The 18,145-nt window shown below is 38.0% G+C and overlaps 1 protein-coding gene and 1 pseudogene across 12 annotated transcripts in view; one reads left to right on the top strand and one right to left on the bottom strand.

Moving 5' to 3' along the window:
- The window catches only part of SKAP1 (src kinase associated phosphoprotein 1), a 329,438-nt gene that overhangs the window by 182,713 nt on the left and 128,580 nt on the right, over positions 1-18,145 (bottom strand). The window lies entirely within an intron of this gene.
- On the top strand, positions 6,284-6,877 carry LOC102123328 (large ribosomal subunit protein uL23m pseudogene; annotated as a pseudogene).

Genomic DNA, 18,145 nt, shown 5'->3' with positions numbered 1-18,145 from the left:
TCCGATTGCCATTTTTTATTCCCCCTTCGCCACCCCCCCAGGCTGAGCCACGTTGAGTAAATGCATGTGCACGGTCAGGTCAGACCCTGGGATCGGGTGAAACTCCGTTCACATTTGCATACAGGCGGAGTCTCACAATGAAAGCCCATCTGTTCCCGTCTCGGAGTACAAATCGAGTGTCACCCAACTCACTGCAAACGACAGCAGCATGGCCATTAGATGGAGGAACACTCAGCTCAGGTTACGGATATGGAACTGCTGATTTGGGTTTAAATACCTGATAACTGAAGACTTTTCATTATATGTGAACAAAGAATGAACTTTGAACTGCTCAGGAGATACCCTCTCCCCACATTGGGCATCCCTAGTTTTATCCGTTACCAATAAGTAACTGCTATATTTTCCACTGACTCTATTTTTTTGTATAAAAATTAGCCAGGCTGAATGTCACAATGCCCTAAATAATTGCTTTTTTGGAGGGGAGGAGGGAAGGGTAAGGGTAAGAGGTGGAGCAGCAAGGGATGTTGTAAATAGAAAATGAACTCTGAACTCTATATGCCCCCAAAGGTCATTAATATCATGGCAGTGCTATTCCTTGAACTTCTAAATTTTACCAGGGTAGAAATTTTAGTTGCTAGAGTTTAACCAAAGTGTGAACTGCCCCTGCCCTTTAATTCCTCCCTCCCAAACCTATTCAGTTAAGCGAGGCACCTGCCTCCTAGGATCTTCACTCACGAGCCTTGTTATTCCGAAATAGTTTATCAATCATGATCTGTGTCAGAGATTACTTTTCTGTTAAAATTTGGCAAGTACTTTAGAGTTTACAGACAGAAATCACATACATTCTGACACAAAAAGACACAGCTGTTTAAGAAGAAACCCCAGGATAATAAGCCTATCCAAGCACCAGCCATGATAAATACAAGGAAAATCATGAACAAAAATATGGGTAGACTTTCATCAAATGCTTTCTTGTCCTATTTTATGGCAAGAGTCTATTTCTACAAAAATCTTTCTAAGGAAGACACAAGCATCTGGGGGTTGGCTACCTGTGCTTATATTTGAAATACTTCTGTATTCTGTTACATGAATCACATTTAACATTAAAATACGATTTTAGGCATTAGCCCAGTTTGGGCTCCAGTGCATATGTGGTTACATGTCCAAACACACAAACTGTACTGTAGAGAAAACAGATTGCCAGTTTTCCTTTTACCAGTTATGCTTCCTGTTTTCCAGTCAGTAATAGTGTCACTATATGAAGTGCAAAGGTAATATCTGATTGGGTGAAAAAAAATTTTAATATCTGCAAGAATTTTCTTGATTTGTTTTAAGTAGTTAAGTAATTTGTTTTCTTGCAGATACTTCTCTTAAGATGCTTACTAGGATAATCTTATAGAAAAGAATGTATTAGGATGACATAGAATCCAGAATGTTTAAAGGCCACTGGGCCTTAAAGGCTGTGTCTCCTCAGCAAGGGTTTCTATAACACTATGTGAAACTATGTTCTTATTGTTTGTCCTTTAAAAATAATACCAGGGTAAAGAAAAGATTTGAGGGCTATTTCTTTTTTCATCCCATGCAAGAGCTTACGGTCAACCTTAATGGAAGTTCTACATGCATTAAAAGAGAGAATAGACCCTTTGTTTCAGAAGAATGACCAAGACAAGGGTGAATTTTTGTTCCACTTTGTCAAGTTTAAGGGGAAACTGAATTCAGGAAAAGAGAGTGAGAGAGAGAGAGACCCCCAAACAACTTTCTTAGCTGTCTCTTCATGGCCTCCAATCTTAAACTTATAACGTTTTATTGTTATTCTGTAAACAAGTCAGGAATTTGCATTAGGAGATACTTGGCCATATGATATCTTGGAGGTGAGCTGTTTATTTGCATTCCATGCAGCTGGGTATCTTCTGTGTGATCAGCAATAAAGCAGAAGAAACCAACAAGCCAGGAATATAATACTGGAGGTTTTCTTTCTGTCTACATCAGGAGAAAATGCTCCATTAAGGAGGTATAACTACTTTAATTCTATATTCTTAAAGGGATATGGATAAGAAAAATTCTTCTTGTTCCAAAGTGATAAAATAACTTGTTTATAGAAATATGGGTTGCTTGGTTTCTTGTTATGCACTATTGGTGGCAGGGGGTGGGGGGAGCGGTTGGTGTGAACAGGAACCGAACCTTGAACTTAATTTCCCCTTTGAACTCATGACCTTTGACAAGATTCCCCATGCGTTCCCCTTCAGACAAATTTCATCACAAGTACAGTCCCTTCCACTTGAGTTAAAGATATATAATCATTGATTTGACCTAATTACCTGATACATCCCTTTCTTTGCAAGGTGAAGGCTAAATGTGTGAACAGAAGCTGACCCGTGAAGTTCTGATATCCAATTTTTATTCTAATTATCATAGAACACTTTCAGTCTTACTCTATTTTTCTCAAGTTTTCTTTTGGTCCCTTCCCTGAACCCACTATTCCTTCAAATTCAACAATGCCCCCTAGGTTTCAAGCTGCTTGGCAACAGACCTTCAAATGCATTATGCACTACATGTTCAAAGTGTCATTTTTAAACAAAAAAACTAAAGACCAACTCTGCATTAGAAAGTCGTCACTAATCCCTGTCTTTCATGAAAAAGTCTTCTGAGGAGATAAAAGAGTGGAAACTAGAAAGTTCCCACAAGGTTCTGAAATTATCTGACTTCTTAGCATCAATCTATTATGATTCAGACTCTCTTCTAATAATTTACAAACTTCAGGTTGTAAAGCAGACACAGGCAATATCAATAGAGTTAGTATAATCAATTTAAACTATAGGGTCTGTATTTTTTAAAGGGACTATGTGTGTGATGGTGGGGAGGTGGGGGATGTCTGCTAGGTTTAGTACAACAAATCCCAAGCAAAGACTTTAGTAAGAAAGTTTAAATAATGGGATACATTTTTAAAAATAAAATATGTGATTTAAAAGCAAAACTAAGGTTGATGTAAACTATATGAGTTGACTTTAAAAAATGAATTTGAGTATTCATCTCTAACTCAAGTAAATTTTTAAAAGGAATAAACTGAAATCACACAGAGTTTTCATTATCTTGTCTTAGACTGTTGAAAAAGAAAGATGAATTGCAAAAAGTTAAACAGCAAAGAGTAAACAAAGAAGAAATTGTTCTCACTTCTTTATGTCATAGTTTACATACAGGGGCATCATGTTCTCTCAAAAACAAAATGACAGTCGATTTTCTTCTATATCATTTTTGTATCATATCACTACTGCCTCCAAACATTAACAGGCTATACAGGTAGAAGGGACAAAAGAGTTGGAAAGAAAACACCTATAAAGTCAAATAACCTGTTTATTTTGGTGGAGCTTCTTGTGTCCTCACTTACAAAAATTCAACAGCATTGAAAGAAAAAAGTAATCCTTCATCTGACCATCACAGTGGACTGGCATCCTGAATTTTATTATCAGCAATTAATTTTAACTATAGTTTGAAACCAAAGGCCTCAGCAAACAGGTGGCTAAACTCTTTAAGTAGGAAATTATCACAGTGTACACTGAGGGAAATCTCTAAAAGATTAACATTTTATGGCGTCAATTGTAACTAGGGTTGGACAGATATAACAAAATAGGCTGGAAGGTTCCCACAATGTTGGGCCATTAGGTAGTTTCTAAAAGGCAGGTAAAATCTGCTATGTTCCTTCACTTAGAAAAGTACAAAAATTATATATACAAAAAAAGCCCTCCAAGGAATACTTGAAAAATGCCTGATCTCAACTCCCACTTCTACCCAAGAGACTGAGGTGTAACCACGAAAGTACAGAGGAATGTCAGTTTCTTTGATGAAAGCAACACATAGCCAGATGGCTGGGATCCATGTTAAAAATCACATCATGGACTATAAAAACATTGCTTCTAATTCCTGTTTGGCTCTCATAAGGACCTTTGTCAATATATATTAATATTGACATCCCAGGCAACATTCCAGAAAACAGAGAGAAATAGGATGCCTATTCTGTGAGAGAAATACTAGATTTGGCATTATTGTTCTAAGCCTCAATATAGTTTAATGACAAATGGATGCATAGCAAAATATAACTAAAACAAACTGCCCTCACTTGCAAGTCAGAATTCCAGGTTTAAGAAGTAAATAAAAAATTTGTACTCATATAATAATTTTAGAATTGACAAAAACAGGGATAGAAATGCTGGAATATTCAGAAAAAAGGATAAATGTTATGTCCCTGGGGTTAAGCATGCTCTAAAATGATCCTCTACAGTCAAGATTCTTAATGTGGTATCTGTGAACACTCTGAAATTATATGCAAATGTGCATGTGTGCTTCCCTGTGCATGCTCATTTTTATGGCAATGAAGAACCACTGCTATGTAGTGATAAGAAAAAGAATAAAAGCATAAAAAATAATTATGACAATTTCCAAAGAAAAGATGCCGGAAGCCAATGAACAGCCAGCATCATCTCTGTAGAATCACCACTGTAGAACAGTGGTTTTTAAACTTTTTAAAACTGATTTCCCCAACTGTAAATTTTTATTAGACACAACTATCCATTTACTGTGTATATTTACAGATCTTATATATGATACTAATAATTCATTAATATTACAAAAGCTTAATTTCTTTCTCATATTCAGGTTGAGCATCCCTAATAGAAAAGTCCAAGATTCAAAATGCTCCAAAACCTGAAACTTTTTGAGCACTGATATGGTGCCACAAGTGGAAACTTCTACACATAAGTACTTAACACAAACTTTGTTTTATGTACAAATTATTTAAAATCTTGTATAAAGTTACCTTCAAACTATGCATATAAAGCATATATGAAACATAAGTGGATTTCATGTTTAGACTTGGATCCCATCCCCAAGATATTTCTTTAGGTATATGCAAATATTCCAAAATCTGAAATCTAAAACCCATCTGGTCCCAAGCATTTGGGATAAGGGATACTCAACCTGTATATACATATATGCTAGTATTTTCTTCCCATCTCCTGTGGATCATCCAGTATACCTCACCCTAGTCTCTCCCCTCTTCCACTCCTATCTTAAGTCAATTCTATAAAGAATAGAGAATTCTTTTAGAAATGTAAGTTAAATCATGCCAGTCTCTTGCTTAAAACTCACTAGTGGCTTCCCATATATACAAAATAAAATCCAAATATCTTACTATGGCTTAAAAGGCCTTCAGTGACTTAGTCCTTTCTGTCTCTTCAACCTCATTTCCTAACACTCTATCTCACTCTAGCCATACAGGTGTGGCTCTAGCCACATAGGTTTCTTGATTATTCCCTGAACACTCCAAGATGGGTTCTACCTCAAAGCCTTTGCATCCGCTATTCCCTGTGCCTGGAATGCTCCTCCCTTAGATCAACCCACAGTTTGATCTCTCACTTCATTCAGATCTCTGCTCAGAGGCCTCCTCTGATCACCCTGTTCTCAAAGACATCTACCGTCACCCTTTTTAGTCATTCTCTCTCTGCCTTTCTGTCTTTTTTGTTGTGTTTAGTTTCAGACCATTTACCATGGCTTGATATTATATAACATATTGGCCACAGTAAAATATGAGCTCTATGGGGCTAAGGGTTTTGTCAGCTTCATCTCTGTGTCCCCAGTACTAGTCTAAAGTTGTGCACATAGTAGGTTCTCAATGGTAAATGAATGGAAGAAGAATAGTCAAAGCAATTGGCAGACATTCCATCTAATGTTCATCTGCATATGAACCTCAAAAGAATATTCACATGACAGAGGCTACCACACTAATATGAGCTATTGATCAGACAGCTAAAAATCAGCTTCCTCTTTCCCCAACTTGCATAACACTGAAACCACATCTTCCTTATGGTATTTATCACTGTTTCTTTTATACCATTCTTATTTCACACAGATCTTATCCCCCAGTAGCCTTTGTGGAAAAAAGTCCCAATCTGATCCTTCATCTTCTCCCTTATCACATCCAACATATGGCAGGTATCCAGCCCTTGGATTGTAGGCAGGGCTGACAGTCACATCCTGGCCATGACAATCTGAGGCCCAGCTGCTCATGCAGAAGCGAAAGGTGCCAGCCTCTCCAAACCATAGTGAATGATGATCCCTGACTCTATGCTCAGAAGGATGTTCATGGGCATTCATCTGTTGACAAGGCTGAATGAAGAGAAGGGACTCCCACTGGAAATAAACCTATGAAAAATCACCAATCCCTTGTATGATAATTGAGGAAAAAAATTATCTTAGTGTTGATATAAAAATGATGAACACGGGAAGCGCGTGCGGCCGCCATGGCGCGGAATGTGGGTACCCCCGTACCAGTTGGGTGGCCCACAACTTCGGGTGTTCCGAACCAACTTCTTCATTCAGCTGGTGCGGCCCGGTGTGGCCTAACCCGAGGACACCGTGCAGTTCCGGATCCCCATGAAAATGACAAGGGTAGACCTCAGGAATTACCTCGAGAGCATCTATAACATGCCCGTGGCTGCCGTGCGGACACGGGTGCAGTATGGCTCTAACAAGAGAAGAGATCACAGAAACGTGAGGATCAAGAAGCCGGACTACAAGGTCGCCTACGTGCAGCTGGCCCACGGACAGACCTTCACGTTCCCAGATCTGTTTCCCGAGAAAGACCAGAGCCCCGAAGGCAGCACTGCCGACGGACTCCACGACATGCTCGCGGAGGAGAGGCAGCAGAGGCAGAGCAGTGACCCTTGGCGGGGCGGCGTCCCCAACTGGTTCGGGCTGTGATGGGGCGGCCATCAGGGATGCGCCCCAGGTAGGCACTGTGGCAGAGCAGCCCTGACACCTAAATAAAAGTCCTGCTGCAGGAGAAAGAGAAAAAAAACAAAAAAAGATGAACACAAAATAAAGACTAAACTTAAATGATGATCAGGTGGACCTTCATTTCTTTTTTAGGGGTCAATTCCAAACAGAAGTAGAACTATCACAAACATGGCATTAAACATTTTAAAAATTGAATTAAATTAAGAAATCAAGTTATACAATAGGAACAATTTTAAAGATGAAGAAATGAAAGTGCTTAAAGGTTTGGACCAGCAAAGCATATTCTACACTTAGACCAGTAAGCTGGTCATATAAAATGTTCATAAAGATTTCCTTTTGAAATAAATATACTTGGATATGAATAATTTTCATGTGCCAGAAGTTAAATAAAGCTTGAAAATAAATGATAATAGGCAAGTTGCTTAACATTTCTACATCTTAGTATCTTTATCTGTAAACAAAAGGAACTGAAGTAACTTCAGGTCACTTCGAGGTCTGAAATAATTCAAATAAGAATCTAGTTGAGTTTTTCAGGATGCATATGTGTTTCATGCTTATTAATGGCTGAAACTAGAACAAATATTAAACTCTCATGAGACATTAAGTTAGAAGGCATCATATAAGTCAGCAAAAACAGAGAAGCAATAAAAGGGTAGAGGTAGAAACTAAAGTACTTCAAGAATAAAATAAAATGGAGTTAAATTAAGAAAAAAATGCAATCAACAGGTCTGAAAGAAAAATAATGCAAAATAGAAGTATCAATAAAATGAAAAGATTTAGAAAGCATAATACTGTAAAATGATTTAATGGCACCGGAAAAGTGCAAATCAACTTTCATTATGACACATGAACAATACCAATGATTTTTTGATTTCATGTAAAGCGTCATAATTCATAAGCCCGTAGGAAGGCATTCATATTTCTATATTCTTCTGAAGGAATTGCCATATTGAAACAGAACACTGGTCCATCCCTTTTGCCATGCTGCCCTGACAGCAAACAAATGTTTCAGAGAAGCGCTCTACTCTCACCAGTCCAAATTCAATAATACACCTAATGGTGCAATACTATATCAAGAACATCATTTCTTTTTGACCTCAGATGGCAATTATCTTATACCCAAAGCAGGAGGCTGGCTCACTTTGATTTCATGCTGGGTGGCCCACTTAAGAGGTTTCACTTATAATTACATCAAGACTGATATTTTCATTCACTTGGCTTTTCTGACACACTAAGCTACTTACACAATTTGCTGTCATCACCGTCACAATTAGGCTTTCATGGGTGTGGAATAATGTACGTATAATACAAATGGTTGTATTTGCATTCGTAACTGTCCTTTTAAAAATCTTTGCTTTCCTGGCTGGGCGTGGTGGTTCACATCTGTAATTCCAGCACTTTGGGAGGCCACGGCAGGAGGATCACTTGAGGCCAGGAGTTCAAGACCAGCCTGGGCAACATAGTGAGACTCCATCTCCACAAAAAAAATTTAAAAATTAGCCAGGCATGGCATGTGCCTATAGTCCCAGCTAGTCTGGAGGCTGAGGTGGGAGGATTGCTTGGAGCATGGGAGGTTGAGGCTGCAGTGAGTCATGATTGCCCCACTGTCCAGCCTGGGCAAAACAGAGCAAGACCTTCCTTCGGGGAAAAAAAAATTGCTTTCTTAAAAATTAAGGTTTCTATTATTAGCTTCAATTTATTCAAAGTCTCGAGAATTCCCAACTTAATGTAAATAACCATCTTGAAGTGGAAATAAAAAGGAGAAATGAACTTTTAAAGAAGTACACATAGCAGTAAGAATAACTTTTGAATACATGAGGCTTTGGGCTTTATGTAGATAGTTCTCTGAGAGAGTGAACTAAACAGAAGAAATAGACTGGAATGGCAAAAGGAATTGATCAGGAGTGTGAAACTGGAGCTGGATCTCAGTTGTTTCTAGTCCTCTACAGATTCAAAGGTACATTGCAGAAGCACTTTAGCCATAAATCCCAAGGTCTCCTCATCTCCAAAGGAATCCTTTTTGGGGAAATCTTCGCCTGCCACACCCTTTCTATAGTCCTGGAGCAGACAATTTAATTAGAGCCTCTAGTATGACATTTAAATTAATGTAAAAGAATAGGGATTGGGACCAGCCTGGGCAACATAGAGAGACCCTGTCTCTAGTTTTAAAAAGAAAGAATTGGAGAAGCCTTTTTTCAACTGGGAAAATAATGACAAACTTGGAGATGCCAATTATTTTCTCCATCAGAGTATTCTGGACATAAGAAACAGCAGTAGATCATAGTAGTCAATGATGTTGCTCCATAGCTTGACTGGACAAGTAATTTTAAAATTCCAAGGTGGGTGGATCACTGGAGCCCAGGAGTTTGAGACCAGTCTGGGCAACATGGTGAAACCCCACTTCTTCAAAAAACACAAAAATTAGCTGGGTATAGTGGGATGAGCCTGTAGTCCCTGCTACTTAGGAGGCTGAGATAGGAGGATCACCTGAGCCTGGGAGGTTGAGGCTGCAGTGAGCAGTGATCACACCACTGCATTCCAGCCTGGGTGACAGAGTGAGATCATGTCTCAAAAAACAAACAAACAAACAAATAAATAAATGAATAAAATTCTGAATATTGTTTTTGCAGTGACTCCTCTTTTTTAATAAACATTTTGAAGGCTTGATCAGAAAGCTTATGACCAAGTATCTAAAATATCCCTTATATGATAACCATTATGGTAACCCTCTATTAAATGGACAAATAATCTCATAGTCTTTTAGTAATCCAAAGGTTAAAAAAAAAAAACCCTGAAAACAAAATTACCAGGATATTTCATGAGGCAAGAGATCCAAAGGCATACAAGATAACCCAGGAATAAAAATGAAGCCAAAAGGAAAAAAGGATGAATTTCCTATTGATGATATCTGTTATTACCAAGAAACAGTCTCTCATGAACCACAAACAACAGAGTAACAATTCAAGAATATGTCATCAGGAAAAACTCAGCCTTAAGTATTAATTAAATGATCTTACTGGTTCTCTGTAAACCTTAAAAAGCCCCTAAGTCTATTCTGGGAGGTATAATAAATCAGTAATATTATCTTAAGATTAAACTGATATTTCTAGACAAGGATATCTTTTGAAAGTAAATTTTTTCTTTACTCTCCCAGAAATAAGTTGCTATAAAAACCTAGAACATAGTAGACTCACAGTGCCCGGCACACTTATAAATGTTAAATAAAAGTAAATTATTTGGCCTGAACTTTATAACTCCTAAAAATACTAATGGTTACTGCAGTATAAAAAAGAAAGTAAGTTTCTCTTAAAAATCTTACTAAGGCAAAGAAAACACAATCAGAGGGAAAAAATCATACAAGTTTTTATCAAAAGAGAAAGGATTTCTTGGCTGGGTGTGGTGGCTCATGCCTGTAATTCCACTGCTTTGGGAGGCTGAGGCAGAAGGATTGCTTGAGCCTAGGAGTTTGAGACCAGCCTGGGCAGCACAGTGAGATCCCATCTCTACCTCCACCCATTTTTTTTTTTTTTAAAAAGAAAAAGCATTTCTTACTATCAGTAATAGTGGTAATTAAAAGAACAATAATGAATAAAATTCCTAGATACTTCAAAACTGTCATTCAACTGTTATGCTGGGCAAGGAGCAGCAGAAGACAGTGATTATTGAACACATTATATGTCAAATGCTTTCTGTTTCTGGTGGAAATCTATGCTTCCAGGGCTAGGCCAGCCAAGCCAATGACAGGCATCCAGATAATGAGCACCTTAGTATGTGAGGTCCCAGAATTTCTCCAACAATTTTTAGAGGATGTGATACTAATCAGTAACATGGCTAGCAGTCTCTAACAGAATGGAGAGAAACAAGCAACACTTAGCTAACCAAGAATTCCACTGGAGTATAGAAGGAACTACCCATTTGTATATGTTTTCTAATTACCCAAAAGCAAAGAATGACCCCTCAAGAAATCATTTGGGCCAATTCCCTACCTCTCTAGATATAAATATGTAACTTGTTCAAGATAGAGAGATAGTCAGCCACTCTATTTTAAAAGATTTTCAGGAACAATATTCCACAATGATCTTTTATATCCAGCTCATCCTTCTGTTTCATTATTATTATTATTTTGAGACAGAGTTCACTCTGTCACCCAAGCTGGAGTGCAGTGGCTTGATCTCGGCGCACTGCAAGCTCTGCCTCCCAGGTTCACGCCACCCTCCTGCCTCAGCCTCCCGAGTAGCTGGGACTACAGGCGCACGCCCCACACCCGGCTAATTTTTTGTATTTTTAGTAGAGACAGGGTTTCACCGTGTTAGCCAGGATGGTCTCAATCTCCTGACCTTGTGATCCGCCCGCCTCGGCCTCCCAAAGTGCTGGGATTACAGGCGTGAGCCACCAAGCCCGGCCTGTTTCATTATTTTTAAAGGTAAAATGCTCTCTCCAGTCCCTCTCTCTCCATGGAAAGGTCCACTGACATTGAAAGGTCCTCAACACTGCTCACCAATACCATGGCAAGCATCTCCTAATCTTCTCTCTAATAACCCTTTCCTCCCAAAATATAAACCTGACTAAGTCAATCTGTGATTTTTAAAAAAACTTCACAGCTGCCTATCACCTTCAAAATAAAAGTTGAACATAATCTTCAGAATCCATACCCAAATTATTTTTCCAGTTTTATCTTCTCCTGTTCCTACCCGTGCAGCCTATGCTCTAGCCACAGCCTACTACTGAACTCTACCCTTTGAATGTCTCCTTTCATATCTTTGCTCATTTTTCATTATCTGCCTGGCATTATCTTTCCTTATTTTTACCTGCTGACTGTACTTCAAAGCCTACTACCTTCTTAAAGTTTTTGTAGAATTTCCCATTCAAGATGGATCTTAAATTACTTTGTTCTCTTACTACATTATAAAATTAGCATACCTTCATTACTTATGCACGTAAATCTATTTATAAGCCACCAGACGGCAGGGATAGTCTTGCTCTCCTCTTTGTTTCTTAGCATAGAGCTTGCACAGGAAGAGACCGGAATGTTTGCTAAATTGTATTATGCATATTTATGTATGCATATATATATTTAGACCCATTTCGTTTGATATGTGGTTTATTTGGGGGTGGGGAAAATTACTAGAATCTGCAATAAAGGGAAGTTCATTGACAGTTACACTCAAGGTATAACAGAAAGAGTGGACTGGATATTTATGCTCTTCTAGCTTTGCTACTTATTGATTGTTGCCATGGGTAAGACACAATATCTCTGAGCAAGTGGCTGCTGTACCTATAGGCAGCAAGTCTATATTCCAGGCAGGAAGAAGGTGACAGAACAAAAGCAAAGGTGAAGACAGGAGGGGCAAAGGGCTTTCTCAACTTTCTTATTTTGGAGAGACAGTTCTTCTGGTGACTTCACTTTACACCTTGATGTCAGAACTGTGTCTCATGTCCTTATATTAGAAAAACCTGCCCTTCGTACTTTTCAGCTGGGCACATAGCCCCTGTGAAATAAGAGTTCTATAAGTAAGAAATAAGGTAGAATGGCTGGGCGTGATGGCTCACGCCTGTAATCCCAGCATGCTAGGAGGCGGAGGCGGGCAGATCATCTGCGGTCAGGAGTTCGAGACCAGCCTGGCCAACATGGCGAAACCCTGTCTCTACTAAAAACACAAAAATTAGCCAGGCGTGGTGGCATGCACCTGTAATCCCAGCTACTTGGGAGGCTGAGGCAGGAGAATTGCTTGAACCCAGGAGACGGAGGTTGCAGTGAGCCAAGATCACACCAAAGCACTCCAGTCTGGGCAACAGAGTGAGACTCTGTCTCAAAAACAAAAACAAAAAAGAGAAAGAAATAAGGTAGAATGAACGCTGGTAGACAATTAGCAGAGCATGTTACATCTTGGAAGAGGGAAATAGTTAAATAGCTAAGTTTTCAGACAACAGTAAAAAAAAAAAAAAAAAAAAAAAAAAAAGCAAGAGAAAAAGAAGCCAAGTTAATGTGGACAAATTGCAGTAAAACCTCAGAAGACTGTATCAATCACTGGACAGAGAAATGGCAGATGAGTTCCAGCATAGCTAATGTATTTTTAATACTGGGAAAATATACAAGAAATTTTATTCAGAGTCCAAATTATATTTAGTGGATTATGGAAACTCAACAATTAAAACCAAGTAAGTTTCTCACTTAGATCATTAGAAAGTGATCCTTGAAAATGTTGGTTAAATGGGCTGCTCGGGGTAAACAGGGCACAAAATCCAAGGCATTATGATAGAAAGCATTGTGACCTTTAGCTTTAAATTTAGTTGTTTTCAAATTTATTTAACAACTATTTACTAGTAATAGTATGCATTATACTAAGAATCAATGCATTTGTTGAGCATTTCTATGTGAAAAGTACCACGCAGATCCTAGAGGCTGGAAGAGTGAGAACACAAAAGTTGAATCAGACATTACCGTTACCTTCAAAAAAGATCATAACAAAGAGGGAGATACATAGGAAGGCCTGGACAAAAAAAGAGGGACAAGAGGAACGATGCTGAGTGGGGTCAGGTTCCTAATAGGCCACAGTGTTGAGACTGGCTACTGTTCCTAGCACTGCTCCAGGGACAGATCGGGGAGTCTTCCCAGGTCTGGTTGGCATATTGTAAGGGACACTCCGACCTTTACAAACACATGCTGCTGTTTTGCTCTTTGCTCCTGACACATACTTACGTTATTGTGGACTCTCAGGTATTCTGAGCTGTTAACACTCAACACTTATTTAATGTCACAACTTCTAGCACGCTCATTTGAAAAAACAAAAACAACCAATGACCTTTCATTTTAAAAAGTAACATGTTCAAACAGCAAACTTAGGAAATATAGAAAAACACAAAGGGGAAAAAAAGCAACCCATAATCTTATAACACAGAAAAACTCACTGGTAACATTTTGGTATATGTCCTTTCCACACGTTTTGTATCCTGCCTTTTCCCTTTAATACATCATGAACATTTTCCTATGACAATAATGACCCCTCTACTGACAACATGATTTTTAATGGCTGCACTGCATTCCATCATATGGATGTACTATAATTTATTAAACCAATCCCATGTAATTAGACATTTAGCTTGTTTCTAATTACTTGATGTTCTAAGAGCCATATTATTTCCAAGATTTCTGAAGAGTAACTTTTATTGCTTATTTTTAATTATAAAAATTATACATGTTTTGGTGAAGAGAATTACAGTATTTTTTCTTTGCACACATATACACACATTTCAAAAAGTGGGAGCTCACTGTATGTACTGTCTTATAACCTTATTTTTTCACTTAACAAACTACTAACATCTTTCCATAATCATTACATAAATATTATTCTACAAACACCACTTTTAGTGGTTGCATATATTCCATTGTATGGTAGTAGCTCAGGTATTTCTGTTTCCAATTTTTGTAAATGTCTATAATGAACGTTATTAAAGTTATTGTGTATACTTATTTTCTTGAATTACATTCCTAAAAGTTGAACTGGTAAGTCCAAAGGGCATTTACATTTAAGGTTTTTGTTACATTTTTCCCAATTTCTACTATACCAAACTATATATCCACCTGCAGCATGTGGTCTCTTCCTGTACTTTTACCCAACAGTATTTTCACTTATTGCCACCCAACCATGGTCAGCCTGATACATTTCTACTGGTCTTTTAAGACATAATTAAATATCATTTCTTCAGAGAGGCTTTCCCTGGTCTCCAGTTTTCTTTCCAAGTGTAGTTACTGCTTCTTCCACTATGCTCTCATATCACCATTTATATTCCTCACTTTTGGTGCTTACTACTCAGTAGTCAAATTGCTGTTCGAATATTGTCTTTCCACCTAGACTGTGTGCCTCTTTTTGGAGGTAACGGTCATGTTTTATTCACTGCTGTAGTCCCAGTGCCTGGCTATGTCTGACACACAACAGGCACAATAAATGTTGGGTGAAGGTGCAGATTAGTGTCAAAACTCCCTGTTTTCCTAAAGAAAATGCTCCAAGCTGGTTTATGGATTTTAATTCTTTTTTAAAAATTTAGATTTTCATGATTTATTTAATAAAGTATCTAATGTCAGACAGTTAGTTTATACTTATTTTCTTTTGGATTTCAATTCTAGATATAATGTGCTGTACAGGAATCTGTAGGTGTTAAATAAAAATAGGAAGTGTCCGGGATTACCAAAGTACAATCTAGAGAGAAATATTCATTAGTAGAGTAATCTTTACGGAAGGGAAAACCATATATGTCTTTCCAGACTTTGACCTTTTTCTATTTCAGAATCCATAACAAATACCAGACGTGTACAAGCAAAAGAGTCTTCGTACTATAAGTAGCTTTCATTTTAAGGGGAAAACTGTTCATTAATTCACACAAACACACTTTCTATTGTCAAAAATGTACACACACATCATCATCATCTTTGTGTGCAAACAACATAAATCTACAAGTTATAACCAAGTAGAGTATAGGAAAACTTAAAAATGGTTATATTAATGTTATAACATTTTGTAATCCTTCCAGGGGTGTAAAGCATAAATAATTTGACCTTTATTATAAACAACCTGGTAATTAACATCCTTGTACATACATCCTGCTCTTTGCCAAAACTGTCTCCATAAAGGGGGGAAATGCATTTGTTTGTTTTAGTATGGGCCAGACTAATTAAAATTCCTGTGAAAATCTTCCTGCCTCATATTATTCTTAAAATCATAAGTTCATTTGTTTCAAAGCTACAGAAATAGAGCTGATAAAAACAAAAGAAACTATAGAGCTTGTGGGAAGCTCTATAGGTCAAATGGCTCAGGGTCCTCAATCTTCTGGTGCTTCAGAATTGATTGGAAATAACATATACAAGGTTGTCTCTCATTGGAACATTTTTTTCTGCAAACTCAGCATCCCCGTAAATGAAGAAGTGATTTTGTTTTGAATGGCTTATCTAGATCAAATTCGAACACTTGGACATTATAGCTTATCTTGTAAGTACATTCCTTTTATGTTTGAAAACTGTTTTAAATGTTTGTTTTTATTCCTAGGTTGATTGTGGATCAGAATTCAGAGCAGGACATTAATATATATCTAATAATCCCCCCACTGGTTTTTCTAGATTATTCCCCATTCTGATGACCACAGAACTTTAAACTTGAGTATTATTAAGATTTACAGAATACTAGGAATTTATTATAAAGCTCTCCAATCCAAAATGCTTTTTTTCTAAAGAACCATTTTAAGTGTCAACCACAAGGTATGTGATAAGAAATTTCTTTCTTTCTTTTTTTTTTTTTTTTGAGATGGAGTCTCGCTATGTCCCCCAGACTGAAGTGCAGTGACATGACCTTGGCTCGCTGCAACCTCTGCCTCCTGGTTCAAGTGATTCTCATGCCGCAATCTCCCAAGTAGCTGGGACCACAGGCATGCGCCACCACGCCTGGCTAATTTTTGTGTTTTTAGTAGAGACGGGGTTTCGCCATGTTGGCCAGGCTGGTCTTGAACTCCTGATATCAGGTGATCTGTCTGCCTCAGCCTCCCAAAGTGTTGGGATCACAGGCGTGAGCCACCGTGCCCAGCATAATAAGAAAATTAAATAGGCAAAAGGTTTATGGTCATTCAGAAGAGACACTAGGGTCAACACACTAAATAGCAATGACTGCTATTTATTTTTTAAAATTTTATATTTTCCAAAGTGATCACTGAATATTAAGCTAATGGAACATTCTTTCTGTCAATTTCACTATAGAAAGGTATAAAGTTTGAGACTAAGTGATAGAGCAGAAAATAAATCACGGTTTTCAGTGCATCTGCACCTTAATTTAGTTTCCAATACATCTGCACCTTAGTTTCTCTTTTCTTTTTAAAAAATTCTTGCCCACGTAAGACATTTTATTATGTTTTAAAAATCTCTTTTAATCTACATGTTGCCCTTCATCCCTTTCTTTTCCTTATAAGTTATCCATTTAAGTACCTGGAATATTTGACTCTGGAGTTTCCCACCGTCTGCATTTTGCTAATTGCCTATTAGCAAGGCAATTCAGCATGTTCTTCTAAGGTCTCACTCTTAACACCTAGACTGGAGCACAGTGGTGCAATCTTGCCTCACTGCAGCCTCAACCTCCTGGGCTCAAGCCATCCTCCCTCAGTCTCCTAAGTAGCTGGGACTACAGGTGCATGCCACCACACCTGGCTAATTTTTTTTTCTTCATTTTTTTTAGAGATGGGGTTTCGACCTGTTGCCCAGGCTGGTCTCAAACTCCTGTGCTCAAGTGATCTGCCTGCCTTGGCCTCCCAAAGTGCTGGGATTACAGGGATGAACCACTGTGCCCCGCCATGCCTCTGTTTCTTAATCAGAAAAATGGATACTCATGCATGAAAGTATTACAGCTCACTGTGATGCCCATAATTATCACCACAGAGAGAGTTGAATACTGAGAAACAACAATGGCAAGAGTGAGATCAGAGAACCCATACTCTGCAACTGTCTGTCTTTCATCTGGGTTCCAGCTCTGCTACATGTGAGATGTATGATCCCAGATGAATCTCATGCTCAGTTTCCTCACCTATCAAACAAGGATACGACTCACCTCACGAGAGTGCTGTGAGGGTTAAATGTGGTGATGCATTTGAACAAGGTTTTTAAAGTGCAAAGAGCTATAAAGTGTACAAATTCGTGACAGCATTACTTATAATCAGGGGCTTAAATATCTTTATAATGAAAAAATATTTTAATGTGTTGGAAAATCTATCTCTTGAGAAAGGTTAGATATGACACTGACTTGAAACAAAAGGGTCTGTATGACTTAATGAATAATTGTGAAGGAATAAATGATACCCCTGTACCTAGGAAACTTACAGCCCTATGACCCAGGAGCTCTGTGAGTTCTATAGGATGATAGCAGTGGGTTTCTGTCCTACACAAACATCTCAGTACCATTTAAACAACTTACTCCAAAGCCACCAATCAAAATGTCAAGTAATGATTTACAGTGGGTGAATACTGAAAAAAAAAAAAAAGTGCTGATTTTTATTTACCTTTCAATCTGTGCAAATCCATTAACTATGGATGCTAATGCTCTTCTTCAAAGCACTTTGCTAGGTCACTTCCTTTCTTCCACTCCACATCCTGTTTTCTCTGGGCTTCTCACATAAATTTATTTGAGGGCTCTCCTGCCTATTCACCTACCTTGCACCTCTGACCTTCTCCTCAGCCAGCCTATATCTGAGCCTTCCTTTTTACTCTCCCTTGCCCACCAAACTTCCATTCCATCTGTTTTTAAAGAAATTTCTTAAATACTATTTTCAGGTACTCTTGACTAGTTAAGAAGTCATTTTTCTAGAGCTGTGGTCTTCAATTTGG

The sequence above is a fragment of the Macaca fascicularis genome, chromosome 16 (genome assembly GCF_037993035.2).
Source record: "Macaca fascicularis isolate 582-1 chromosome 16, T2T-MFA8v1.1".
Taxonomy (NCBI): domain Eukaryota; kingdom Metazoa; phylum Chordata; class Mammalia; order Primates; family Cercopithecidae; genus Macaca; species Macaca fascicularis.
This window is presented reverse-complemented; position numbering and strand designations above follow the sequence as displayed.